Genomic DNA, 13,170 nt, shown 5'->3' with positions numbered 1-13,170 from the left:
ATTAAGTATAGTGCTGCTGCTGACTCAATATGAAGATGTTCTCTGCTTGAATATGCGACTCATTTGGTTAAAAAATGTATTAAAGTCTTGTACCATTTTCTGGGTCTTATACCATTTCATTAGGGATGTCATTTGTATGATAAATAGTTTTTTTTCTTATACTATTATCCTATAATGTGAAACAAAATAGGTACTGTTTGACAAACAGCTGTTCGAATTTCCATAATTCTTTTCTTTGTGTGTGTGTTGTGTGTGTGTGTGTGTGTGTGTGTGTGTGTGTGTGTGTGTGTGTGTGTGTGTGCGTGTGTCCTTTTTGTGTCAGTCACTGTTACGCTGTGGTTGCAGCAAGGATGAATAGAGGCTGGATCTGAACGCAGGAGTTAAATGGATAGTTCACCCAAAAATGAAAATTCTGTAATTTACTCACCCTCACTCTCAAGCTATTTCAAACCTGTAGGAAATTCTTTCTTCAGCTGAACACACACACAAAAAAAGATATTTTGATGAATGTTGGCTCGTAACCAAACAGTTGTGGGGCACCATTGACTTCCATAGTATGGAGAAAAAAATACTATGGTAATACTATGGTAATAATCAAAATACTAAAGTCAATGGTGCCCAACAACTGTTAACAATCAACATTCTTTAAAATATCTCCTTTTGTGTTCAGCAGAAGAAAGAAACTCATACAGATTTGGAAAAACTTGAAGGTGAGTAAATGATGACATAGCCCTTTAATTTTTAGGTACTAATATGTACACATTTGGTACCAATATGTACCTTTGAGGGACTTATATGCACTCTTTAGGTACAAAGGTGTACCTTCTGAAAAGGTGCCGCCACAGTGACAGCTTTTGTACCTTTTTTTCTGAGAGTGACAGCAAAATAGAGACAAAATATTTAATTACTGCAATAGTAATTTCTCACTAGAAATTAATTACATCAAAAGTTGAAAACTTTGGTCAAAAACATACGTTTACACACAAACTGACCACCATCCACAACTTTCAGACACCATATTTATTTTTCTTGCTAATTGAGCCAGAATTGTGGGATATTAACAGAGGTGAACAAAGTACACAACTTCCTTACTTGAGTGAAGGTACAGATACTACTAGTCAAATATTACTCCGTTACAAGTAAAAGTTGGAAAGACCGATTTTTACTTAAGTAAAGTACAGAAGTACTTAAGTATCAAACGTAAATGTCAATGCATTGTTTTATTATTGTTGCATTGTTGTTTGTAATACTTACAGTACCTTATGCCTCTGAAATCTACGCCTGCCTACCCTCATATCAATATAAAATGTATTTCTAGAACACAGGTCCAGTAGTGGGATTGAATGTGAGATTGAATAAGTGCACTCAATAACGTCCACAATGTAGTGCCCTATTTAAAGTTTTTTGGCTTTTAGTATGAATATGTTAGCCTTACTGTTATCTATAAGCTAGTGTGCTCCAAAACAATGACAAAATTCGCATTTAGAAGACCAAACCCAACTTTGAAAATCATCCAAAGTTGTCATAATCCAACGCCAGATTGACATTAATCTCCAACGTTGGACAGACGTTGTATTGTGGTTGAAAATGAAAATCGGGTTGACGTCAGAAACCAACATCAGTCGGGTTCTGACGTCAACCCGACTTTCATTTCCAACCAAAATCTACCATCTGTCCGACGTTTGGATGTTGATGTCAATGAGATGTCGGGTTCTGACGTCCGACTTTATTTTCCAACCAAAATGCAACCCTTGCAACCAAAATCATCCCGACTGACGTTACTACTTTCTACTCAAGGACCTTGACAGAATTGTAGTGGAGTAAAAAGCACGACATTTGTCTTTAAAATGTAGTGAAGTTAAAGTAAAATGTTTCAAGACAAAAATAAGACTCAAGTAAAGTACAGATACTCAAAAAGTGTACTAATACTCAAGTAAATGTACTTTGTTACTGTCCACCTCTGGATATTAAAGGCAGCAAAGGATCATTTCAAACCAGCTGTAATTTGAATCAGATTTTTTATTTTTTTTTGTCCAGACTTTTAAAAAATCCATTTGGATAAAATCTGGATATGCAAAAAATCGGGTTTTAGCCGGAAGTCGATTTCCATGATGTTTTTGATTACTTTAATAGATAATTTCATGTCAACCATTAACCATGACACAAACCACTAGGTGGCAGTAGGTTGATACAGAACAGATGAATGCTCTCTCTCTCTCTCTCTCTCTCTCTAGTTAGGAGTTCTGTAGCATTAGATGCAGATGTTTGGAAAATGTACCTGATATTTTATACGAATCGAATGAAACAGTTAACCTGGCTTGTATAATTTCTTATTAATGATTAATACATGTTATTGTGGGATTATGTGCTGCTTATTATAAATATGACCTTTGAGGTGCCAAAAGACTAATATCAGGAGCAGGTATAGTTCCATAAATGAGTAACATCGCAACATATGGTTACTGTTAATTGGTGAGCAAAAAAAAACATATTTTCCAAAGTTCACTAATATTGTTGTTTGGCAGCTTTTTCAACTTTGGACAGTTTGGATTTCCTCTTTGTCCTTTAGAGAGTGCAGCTGGTTAGAGTTCAGATAATTGCCTATTGTTAAGTGATGATGATCCAGCTGTAAGCAGTGCTGTGTGTGATATTATTCTGCAGAACAGAAGGGACACATTAAATTAGGGATCCATAAAAGCAGTGCAGGCATAGAGGGCTGGGAACAGATGTCTGCCTTTTTCCTGAGATAAAAAAAGCGTTGCTGTTCCATTGTGTTGATACTGATGAATGCCACACAGGTGGGTTTATTGTGAGAGCTCTGCACAGAGAAGAGGAGCCAGTAGTTGACTTTCAACAGCTGCAGATAGAATATTTTTGGACATTTTAGCACAGTAGAGGATTTGAAGTGACGCTCAAGTGCTCTCACTATGTGTTTTGTGTGAAAGTGTGCGCGTGTTTTCATTGACATTAATGACCTCAATGATATAATGGGAGCAGGCAGAGCGTTTTGTGAAATTCAATTTTTTAAGGTTTACAAGCGCTTTTATTAGATTATTATATGGGTTCTTTTAAAATTTCTAGTGAAAAGTTCTTGTAGATTTGCGTTTTGTATTCATGTTGGTTTTATGTGGGGGTTTTTCTATACCATTTTCAAAAAAAAAAAAGAAAAGAAAAAGAAAAGTGTAATGACCAAAAATGCCATGTGGTGTAACCGAAGTAAAAAGTATAACATATTTCCTTATATAAATACACATGAATGTACATATTTGAATAACTTTTCTAAGTTTTAAAATATATTTGCATTTAAAATATAAATGCATTTTTAAATCACAAAATTGACCCATATTGGTAAATGGTTAAAAAAAAGTCTTTAAGTCAGTACATTTTTTTTTTGCTCCTAATATACAAAACTGAACTTTGTTGTCAGTTTATCTTGACTAGCCGGGTTCAGATCGTAACTTCTGTTATCTTAAAAGCCCCACATTTCAACCAATTTATCCAATAAAATAGTCTGTTTGTCTTTGATAAACCCGTTAATCCTTCTTTGGATGGATGTGCTCTTTGTTTCCAATTCTTAAAAGAAAAAAATCCACTAGCATCTTCTTTTACTAAAAGCTGCCTGTGTGAGTCCCATAGGGCTTTTTTTTTTGTATCTCCCCCCAGACTTTCAAATGCCTTGGCTTGATTTTATCCTGATAAGTACAAAAGCAGCTTTTGTGAAGAAAGCAGTGCGATAAACAGCGAGCAAGAGAGAGAGAGAGAGAGAGAGAGAGATTTGTCTTCCACCACAAGGCCACCGAAACTTAATCCCAGATTTTTGTTGTTTTTTCCTGAAATGCTTTGGATTATGGAGAAATCGGAATGCAAGAACAGCCGCTGCATGCCACTATCCGGAGAACAAGAGAAGGATTAGGTAAACACATAGAATGAGAGGATAAGGAAAAGAAGGAAGGATGCAGTGATGGAAGAATGAGACAATAGAAGGATGGATGGATGAAAGGGGCAATAACAGGAGCTTAGTCTCTAAATGAAAATCATTTCGGAGTGGAAAGCCTGTGAGATGCAGGGATCATGACTAGGAAAATGTGTCGTTCCAATTGCAGAATCCTAAACCTGCATTTGAGCTAAACAGTCATCTTCATGAGGCTGTTTAACAGTCTCAGAGTCAGATCAATCATTTTAATTTATTATATAACTGAGCCATGTCACTAGGATGACCTTTCACATTCCAGGCCTTCTGTAAATTGGGTGTTCACTCAGATTGTAACGCCGCAGAGGAAACCTCTCTTCTCCTCTAATAAGCTGCTGTGCATTTGTTCTGTACAGAGAACTTCTTTTCCAAACCGCCACGGCCTCATTGTCTGCTTTTCTCTCTCTCTCCCTTTCCCTCTCTTACTTCCTGTCTGATTAATACTTCTAAAAAGGTAGAAACATTTGGAAAATATCTTGAATTTTGAACTATAGTCTGTCTGTCTGTCTTCTTGTTTTCTGATTATCTTTGCCTCTGGTTCTCTGCAGACCACCACAGTAATGACCCACAGCTCATCTCTGCCACAGCACCACCTACTTACACATTCAGAGTATAACTGCGAGTGTGTGTGTGAGAGAGAAAAAGAGAGAGACTGGGTGAATATAAAGAGGTCTGTGTTTGACAGTGTTGAGATAGTTGACTGAGAGAGAGGGATTGTGGGTAATGGTGAAGCAGTGCTGCATGGGCAACAGTGTAACAGGGAAAAGAAGAGTGAGTTTGTGTGTGCATGTGTGATGTTTTACATAGATTTGGACTTATAAATAAGTCAGTAAACAATATAGTAATAATATACGCATATATACACTACCATACAAAAGTTTGGGGTCAGTAAGAGTTTTTATATGTTTATGAATTAGTCTCTTCTGCTCGCCAAGGCTGCATTTATTTGGTCAAAAATACAGCAAAAACAGTAATGTTTTGATATATAATTACAATAAAATTTTTTTTTTTTTTTTTTGCAATATTTTAAAATGATATATTTTATTCCTGTAATGGCAAAGCTGAATTTTCAGCATTACTCCAGTCTTCAGTGTCACGTGATCCTTCAGAAATCATTCTAATATGCTGATTTAGTGCTCAAGAAACACTTCTTAGTGTTATCAGTGTTGAAAACAATTGTGCTGCAATAGATTTTCGAAAGTGTTATGTATTTTTTTTAATTCCTTGATGAATAGAAATTTCAAAAGAGCAGCATTTATTTTAACTTTATTTTAAAAAAATTCACATGTAAAATGTCTTTATGTCACTCATGATCAATTTAATGCATCCTTGCTGAATAAAATATATATTTTTTTATTATTTTCAAAATAAACATCTTAATAACCCCAAACTTTTTAGCAGTAGTGTATACATACAATAATAATTTATTTCTAGAATACTATATTTACAGAACATAATTTTTTTTATAATATAATAAAATATGACATTAAAATATGTATTTGATTTTTACCTTTAATATTAAATACTATTCCATAAAACAATGTATCTATAAATACAATTATAATTTATAAAAAATAAAAGAATAAAAAACTGTATATATGTTTTTGTAATAATTAAAAAAAAAATCTTTAAATAAACTTTATGATATTATCTTCCATTTGAGACTATGGAATATTTGTGACCTGCCAATGAGCCACTTTAATCCAGAAACACATTTTGGGTCAAAGTGACAAAAAATAATGGAGCAGGTCATATTTGTGTATATTTCAAAAATGTATTTGTTACATCATAACTACAAAAATATGCTTAAAACTTTGAAACCATTATGACCAGCTGTAACAAAAAACCTGAGCATTCCCTTTGTACAGTTTTATAACATTAACCTACAAGATTAAAGGGGAAAAAAAAGGTTTTGCCTGCCCTAACCATTCCCTGACCATGCCAACACTACAGGATCCTCCTAGAGAGTTTCAGCACCACTGTACAGAGGACAGCTCCAGCTTCTGACTCAGGAACGCATGAATTGACATGATCCCGATGCCAGAATAATTGGACATAAGCCTGGTTTGCTGATGAATGTCTATCCTCCACAAATGCCCTTTTGTCAGGCAGATGTTGGCATGGTTAATATGTGTGTGTGAGGGAGCGGACCGGCTTTTGAGGAGTCCCAGAGGACATCACCTTTAGCTCACTGTGACTCATATGCAGCCATGTTCAGCCCAGAGTAGAATATCACTACACAATCCGCTGTGTCTCATACAGCAAACCCGCCGTACACAACGCAGACACAAACAGACACGCAGATGCAGCTTTCATATGCTAATGCTGGTATTTTAGCAGTGCCAGTCTCCCCCTCTCGCTCTGTCTGTCTCTCTCTGTATGTGTGTGTAAGAATGCCATTATGTCAGTTTTTGGAGGCGGTTTGTTGAATATCAAACAACGTGAGTCATATAAATGGAGAGAAAGATCTTTTTTCTGTTTGTTAGAGCAGAAAGGAGCCATCATACACAATGATAGACTTTCAGACCTCCTTTTAAATTGTCACACCTTGTTGCATCATAACATATAAATGTGCGAAGGCGACGATATGAGATAGGATATCAGCATGAATAAATCTGCTGAAAGCATCATGATACAGAAACGACGAAATTCATAAATATCCTTACTTTTCTTATTGAGTTATGCTGCTCTGTAAATGTTCTCGTGGATTGGGGTCTATAAAGCTGTGTGTTCATCACTGGGCTTTACACGGCTGTTTTATAATGGTGAGGTTTATCTTGACATGCACATGGCGACTGTCGTCAGGAGCTGGTGAACGTTGCTAATGAGAGACGAGTGAAAGTCAGTGAACTCATAAGTTAAAAATATGCTACCTGTAACTGATTTGATGCATTAATGATCAGTTATCAGACAGAAACACACATAGGCTTTTAATCTCATTCCTGATCCAATCTGTGACATTAATGAAACAGTTTCAATATCAGACTGTCGGTGTGTGTGTGTGTGTGTGTGTGTGTGTGTGTGTGCGTGTGTATGTGTGTATGTGTGTGTGTGTATGATATGCTGTTTATCTTTACAGGCAACTGGTGAAGTAGATCCGTCGGAGCATCACATCATTCCTTTATAAAACACCCATCTGCACTTGCCACACGTAGATCTGTTTGGAGAGAACAGAACTGATTTCAGTGTGTGTGTGTGTGTGTTTGAGTGTGTGTGTCTGGTTTTGCCCACACTGTGGGTACCAAATATCTGCACAAGTAGAGTTAAGCCTGAAATAACCCGCCATCCTACAGTCCTCAGAGGAAAACTGCTTAATAAGGGCATTAAATAACATTTTAATGAAAATGTACTAGAGCAATAAAGTAGTTTTACATTTAGTAAATAAATAGACCCGATCGTTAAACATCAGATGCAGAATATTCTGCATGATGGTTGTTGTGTTCTTCTTCATCCCCGAGATATAGCTACAGTATTCTTTATTTCTATATTTATATTAAAAAATATATATAATAATCAATTGTTTTAAAAGAAAACTTGGCATAATTGCTTTAAAGTTATTTTACATGTTGCTCACAATTGTGTATAGCTGCACATAAACCTTATTTCACAATATTTTGTTCTTAAAAAAAAAACTTTAAAAAAAAACTGACCCTGACCTTTTAAACAGTTGTGTATCATTTACTCTCCCTCATGTTGTTCCAAACCTGCGGAACAACACTGTTTATGTCCATGATACAGTGGAAATCACTGGGGTCCAAAGACAACATTGGACCCAATCATTGTATTGAGAAAAAAAAAACTAAAATATCTTATTTTATGTTCCACATAAGAAAAGAAGTCATATAGGTTTGGAATTGACATGAGGGAGCAATTTCTGTTGACACTCAGCCTAAATATCTAAATAATAAATATTATTATTTACGTATACCAAAATGTCAGTTTCTGTTTTCCACTCTCTCTGTGTGTGTGAGAGGAAGAGGGTAAGACAGATGGCAGAACGGCATGTGCTGAGGTTTGTTAAATTGTTCATGTCAACACTGAATTATTTGGGGCTGGAGCTGCTAACACTAACAAAGGTAAATTGCTAACAATCTGTCTCGAAGCTCCTCTCTGAAAATACCGAGGTATTAAAAGAATGTCTAGAATTAAAAAAGAAAAAGAAAAAAAAAAGTCTTGAGCAAGCACAGAAACTTTTCCCTTATTGTGTCTTTTATATGATTTGAGACATTGAGACACATAACAGCAGGATATTGGAATCTAGAAAACCTTCAGTGTGAACAGTTCACTGTTGAACTAAAAGGTAACATTTACAAGCTCAAGACACTTTTCTGCTTTCAGTTTTAGCTTAAGAGTTGATGCTGCTTGGGTGAGGTGATGTTTAAGTAATTTATTATCAGGACAGTCCAAGCTTACAGTTTTTCTACAAAGCAATGCCATTAAAAAACTATATGGAGCTCTTTTTTGATTGGACACCATCTGCTATTTATACATTATGTTCTTATTTATGTAAATGTGGAACCTTGACTTACTGACAGAACAGCATGCTCATTACTAATGAACAATCCAATGTATGAAGTGCATTATAAATGCAGGCTTTTTAAAGCAAAAATGTAATAAAATGTCACAGGGTGTTATTTTTTTGATGGAGAAGCTGATTTTTCAAAAGCCATTATTCCAGGAATATTTCTTATCAATGTTAAAAACAGCTACATTAAAGCTGATGCTTAATATTTTTGTGATGTAATCATTTTATGATTAATTGTGTGTAGAACTTCTCTCTCTTCTCTTCTTCTCTCTCTCTTCCTCCCTCCCTCCCTCCCTCCCTTTTTATTAATTGATTGGGCTGATAAAGAAATTCAACACTGTTTTTCATAGGTTGCTTTTTCATAGCTCATAGATCTTTTTTAGTTAATAATTTTTTTATGTATTAACTTTGTATCAGATGTTTCTCAAAAATGAAAAATAGGCAAAAAGAAGAGAAATTGTTGACATCGCAAACATTTTGAGCTAATGTGAATAGCATTGCACAGGTAATTTTCTATTGAAAGAATACAATGATAAATATTTGCGTGGCACAGTTTGAGATGCTGTTGAGATCTCTTAGGCAACGTTCAGACTGTCAGTTCTAATCCGATTTTGATTTAGCTAGTGTGAACAGCAAAACAAACAAAAAAAATCACATGAAATGCGAATTTTACAAATCCGTTTTCGAGCTATTTACATCATATGGTTTGAAATTCTATTCAAATCGCATTTCTGGAAATCCGTTTAAGTCTGACCGCTCTGATCGGATTTCGTGTGGTTTATATGACTTTCTCATGCCACGTAAGACGTAAACGTCAGATGTTGTTATAGGAAACATGCTGAAAGTCACTGCATAAACAAGGTTGTGTTGTTGCAAAGTGGCGGACGAGCAGAAAATTACAATATAACAGAGACATTTTGAAACCGGTGGAGACAACAGCACAGAATAAAACCATGCATACCAGCCTCCTACTTTTCTGCCGCTGCCTTAAGATTCGCAGGGGTCAGTCCAACTGACAGAGGGACTCCAGTACTGAACCAACTGGGAAGTCAACTGGGTTAAGATGGTGTTGCTGACACCATGATGGAAATAAATGCCATTTAAGAGCATACAGCTTTCTGGTAGAAGAAGCCCTAGCACTCAGAATGGTATTGATAACTTCAGTAGAGAGACCAGAATCTATGAGCTGGTATCCCTCAGGAGCCAGACCCCCAGTTTCTAAATCTCTGGACGGGGTTGAAAGATTGTTCCCCGAACCTAGGACAGAAGGTCTCTCCTGGTCAAAATCTCCCAAGGAGAGCCTTCCAGGAGAGACACAAGGACAGCAAACCATACTTGGGCCGGCCAGAATGAGGCTACCAATATATATAAAAAAGCCCCAGAGGAGCTGGTGGATAGAAAGAAAACTACAGGGGATAGTGGGCTGACTCCTCAAAAGGGCAAACAAGTCCACTTGCGTTGAACAATTGCTAAAAATTGCCGTTGAAACGTGGCGTACTATACTTAAACTGAATCCTTAAACATTTTCTATTGTTCAACTGAATTAGCTCTATCTCTCTCTCCTCTCCACCTATAGCTGGTGCCATTGTACTGTGGTTGCCGTCGTATCATCCAAGTGGATGCTGCACATTGGTGGTGGTTGAAGAGAGACCCCCTGATTTGATTGTAAAGCGCTTCAGGTGTACAGCAATACAAAGTAAAGGCGCTATATAAATGAATCATTCATTCATTTATTCATTCATTCATTCATTCATTCATTCATTCAGTCATTCAGTCATTCAGTCATTCAATAATTAATTCAAAGTACCCACTGAGAGACATTGGGCAGAAGTTTCCATGCTGCCAACTTGTCCGAAAGGGAAACTAATTTTACAAAGGAACAAACTCTGTGCCCTGAAACAGCATGCTAACAGAGACGAAAGAACATTTGTTATGAGCGGAGATGGGACAGAAACCCCACCAAGAACTCCTGCTCCCCGAAAAACCAGAGGTGGCAGTGATGGCAAAGAGATTCCTGGAAGGGGATGGGGAAGAGAGTTGGCATGATGGAGAGAATCCATTCTGACCTCTCCCTTCCCCTAAGTGGTGCCTGACATCAGGACGACTTCTTTTTCTTCTTAGCACACTTTGCTGCTATTACAGTCCTGAGGTCAGGTCTGTCCCCTTGCAGGATAGGACTGAGAGAGTCACGAGGACTCCCAATCCCTATGAGGAGGGCCACAAGTCGCAAAACTGGCCTTCTGTTCCTCCCTCCTGGAGCTGGGTGCACGACGGGAGGTAGACGGTCCTGTCTGCTGGACCCGGCTGGATGAACTGCCAGAATGCCTCAGTTTGTTTCTTTGCTGCCTGAAAGCTGTCGACAACTAAACTGACAGTGTCGCCGGACAGGCCAGATGTCGAGACCGGGTCTTCAAGCAGGAACTATTTTTCTTTTTCCTTGATCCCCAAAAGGTTGAGCAGAGAGACAAATCTGTGACCCTGCGGAGTTCTTTTACAACTTCAGTGCCAAGGCCCTCGCCACAGTCGAGTTATTTGAGCAGATCAGGCTACCAGGCCTCATAAACCTTGCCCAACAATGAAGATGTGATCCAGGGTCTCGTGGGCAACGCTGGCCTCTTTAATTATAAAGCTGAAGCAGGAGAGAGATAGCCCGCAAGCATCTCTTCTACCCAAGGCAATGACTTATAACCATGTTCATGGTCAATTAATCTGACGTCGCTGGGTTATGAAAATGCGAGAAATATGGGGCTTTCCACGACTTTCAGAGTGAAGATCGGGAAAGAAGGGGAAGTTGCGCTTAGGTGGCTGGTTCTGACTGCTGGTAAGGAAGTGCTCATACAGCTTACTATGAGGCGCTTCCCTTGTTGCTAGATTTAATTAAGCTACCACACAAGTGACAAGCTCCAGAAGCTCCTAGTATGATCTAGAGGACGATAGAGACTGCCCGATGGACACACTCAGCGCATAACCACCATTTCCAACTCCTCAAAGCTGGACCCCCCAGAGAGCGGGTCCTCGTCCGGAGAGGAAGAAAACGCAGAGTGTGCTTTCATATCCAGAACGGGACCCTCGGAGTCCATCGACAGAGTGAGAGAAAGGGCTATCTGTGAGCCCCATGGGTAAAGTCGATGGGCTGTCTCAGTAGCTGTGGGACCCGACCCACGAGGTGCAGAAATAAAAGTCCCCTGATCATCAAAGAGGATGAGGCGGGAGCGGGGCTTTCTCATATTAAAATGCTCGCAGTGCTTACAATCAGCTCCCTCGAGTGCTGATCGAGCATGCTCCGCTCCTAAACAAAGAACACACAGCTCGTCCTTCGTCCCCAGGAATGGAACGGGGCACGGCGAAATACATCTCCTAAACTTTTTCAACTCCTGGTCTAAAGACGAAGAAGAAAAGAAGCTGGTGACGCTCTCGCGCAGGTGTTCTTTGTAGAATTAATTATGCACTGCGTTGAGTCACCTGACTTTGTCCTAGACCAATGTTTTGCCGTGTACTACACCTGACCCAGACACCGGCACGCTCTAAAGGTATTCCCATTCCCAACACCATGATGCGGCTTATGAGCTGGAACACAGACCAGGTGGCACTCCTGAACCTGTTAAGCGTATAGTGGGTGGAGCAAAAGGGAAACACAAAGAGAATACACAGACAAGCACCACATCTTACCCCAGCAACAAAAATAACCATACGTCCCTATGGACATAACAAGAATATGTAAGTCATCAAATTTCTGTAATTAAACTGTTTGAAACTGAGATCACAAACACAGCTTTGACCCCTTTCAGACCTGTGAAATATACAAGGGCAGGATGTTGGCTCAGAGAGTCTGTTTGGTCAATTAATTGTGTGTATAGTTCATGTTTAGAAGTGTGTTAGACACAGAGGTGTTGAGGTTTTTGTGTTGTGGAAGGAGCCATTGACTTGATGAGTGCTGACAGATGAGTTGACACACCACCAACACCACCATCCTTTCCTGTCTCTAGGGCTAAAACTGTCTACTGACATTTTCACTCTCTATTTGCTCTTATGTTTAAATCAGAGGTCTTAAACAGAGGGTCGACCAATGTTTTCTTTTGTTTCTTTTTTTGGGAAAAATGAAAATATGCTTTAAACAAAAATTCAATCTAAGCTAAGTTAAGGAGCTAAAATTACACATTTGTTTATTAAAATTGAAATGCAATGTACATTATATAGCATAACTGTACATCAATAATAATGGTTAAAAAAAAAAAAAAAAAATGTAATGGTTTTGCAATATAAGGATCATAACAAAGTTCAGTTAACAGAAAAATTCATTACATAGCTCTCTGGAATATTCAGCTGATCAGTCAGAGCATTCAGCAGTCTGACCAGCCGTGTTTATCTTATACAAAACAATTGGCCTAGCAACATTAAAATGACAGTTTAAGTTAAAATTATTGCACACACATTTTTTTGTTTGCATTTTTTACGGAAACACTGAAACTGAAATGGAAAGTTTCTGTAATTAAATTATGGGTAATTAAACGTTTTATGCTGTTCAAGGAAGGTGTCATTTTCTCACATGATAAATTAAACCAGTCATAGTAAAGTTCTTTGGCAACAAGCCGCCTCTAGCTTAATTTTTGGTCATGGTGAAGTGCGTTCACATGTTGATGTTTACCTGTTGTAGCGCATTCACATTGTGTGACAC

The sequence above is a fragment of the Leuciscus leuciscus genome (assembly GCF_965113295.1).
Source record: "Leuciscus leuciscus genome assembly, chromosome: 13".
In the NCBI taxonomy this organism is placed as follows: domain Eukaryota; kingdom Metazoa; phylum Chordata; class Actinopteri; order Cypriniformes; family Leuciscidae; genus Leuciscus; species Leuciscus leuciscus.
The sequence above is the reverse complement of the archived record's forward strand: the minus strand, read 5'-3'. Positions refer to the sequence as shown.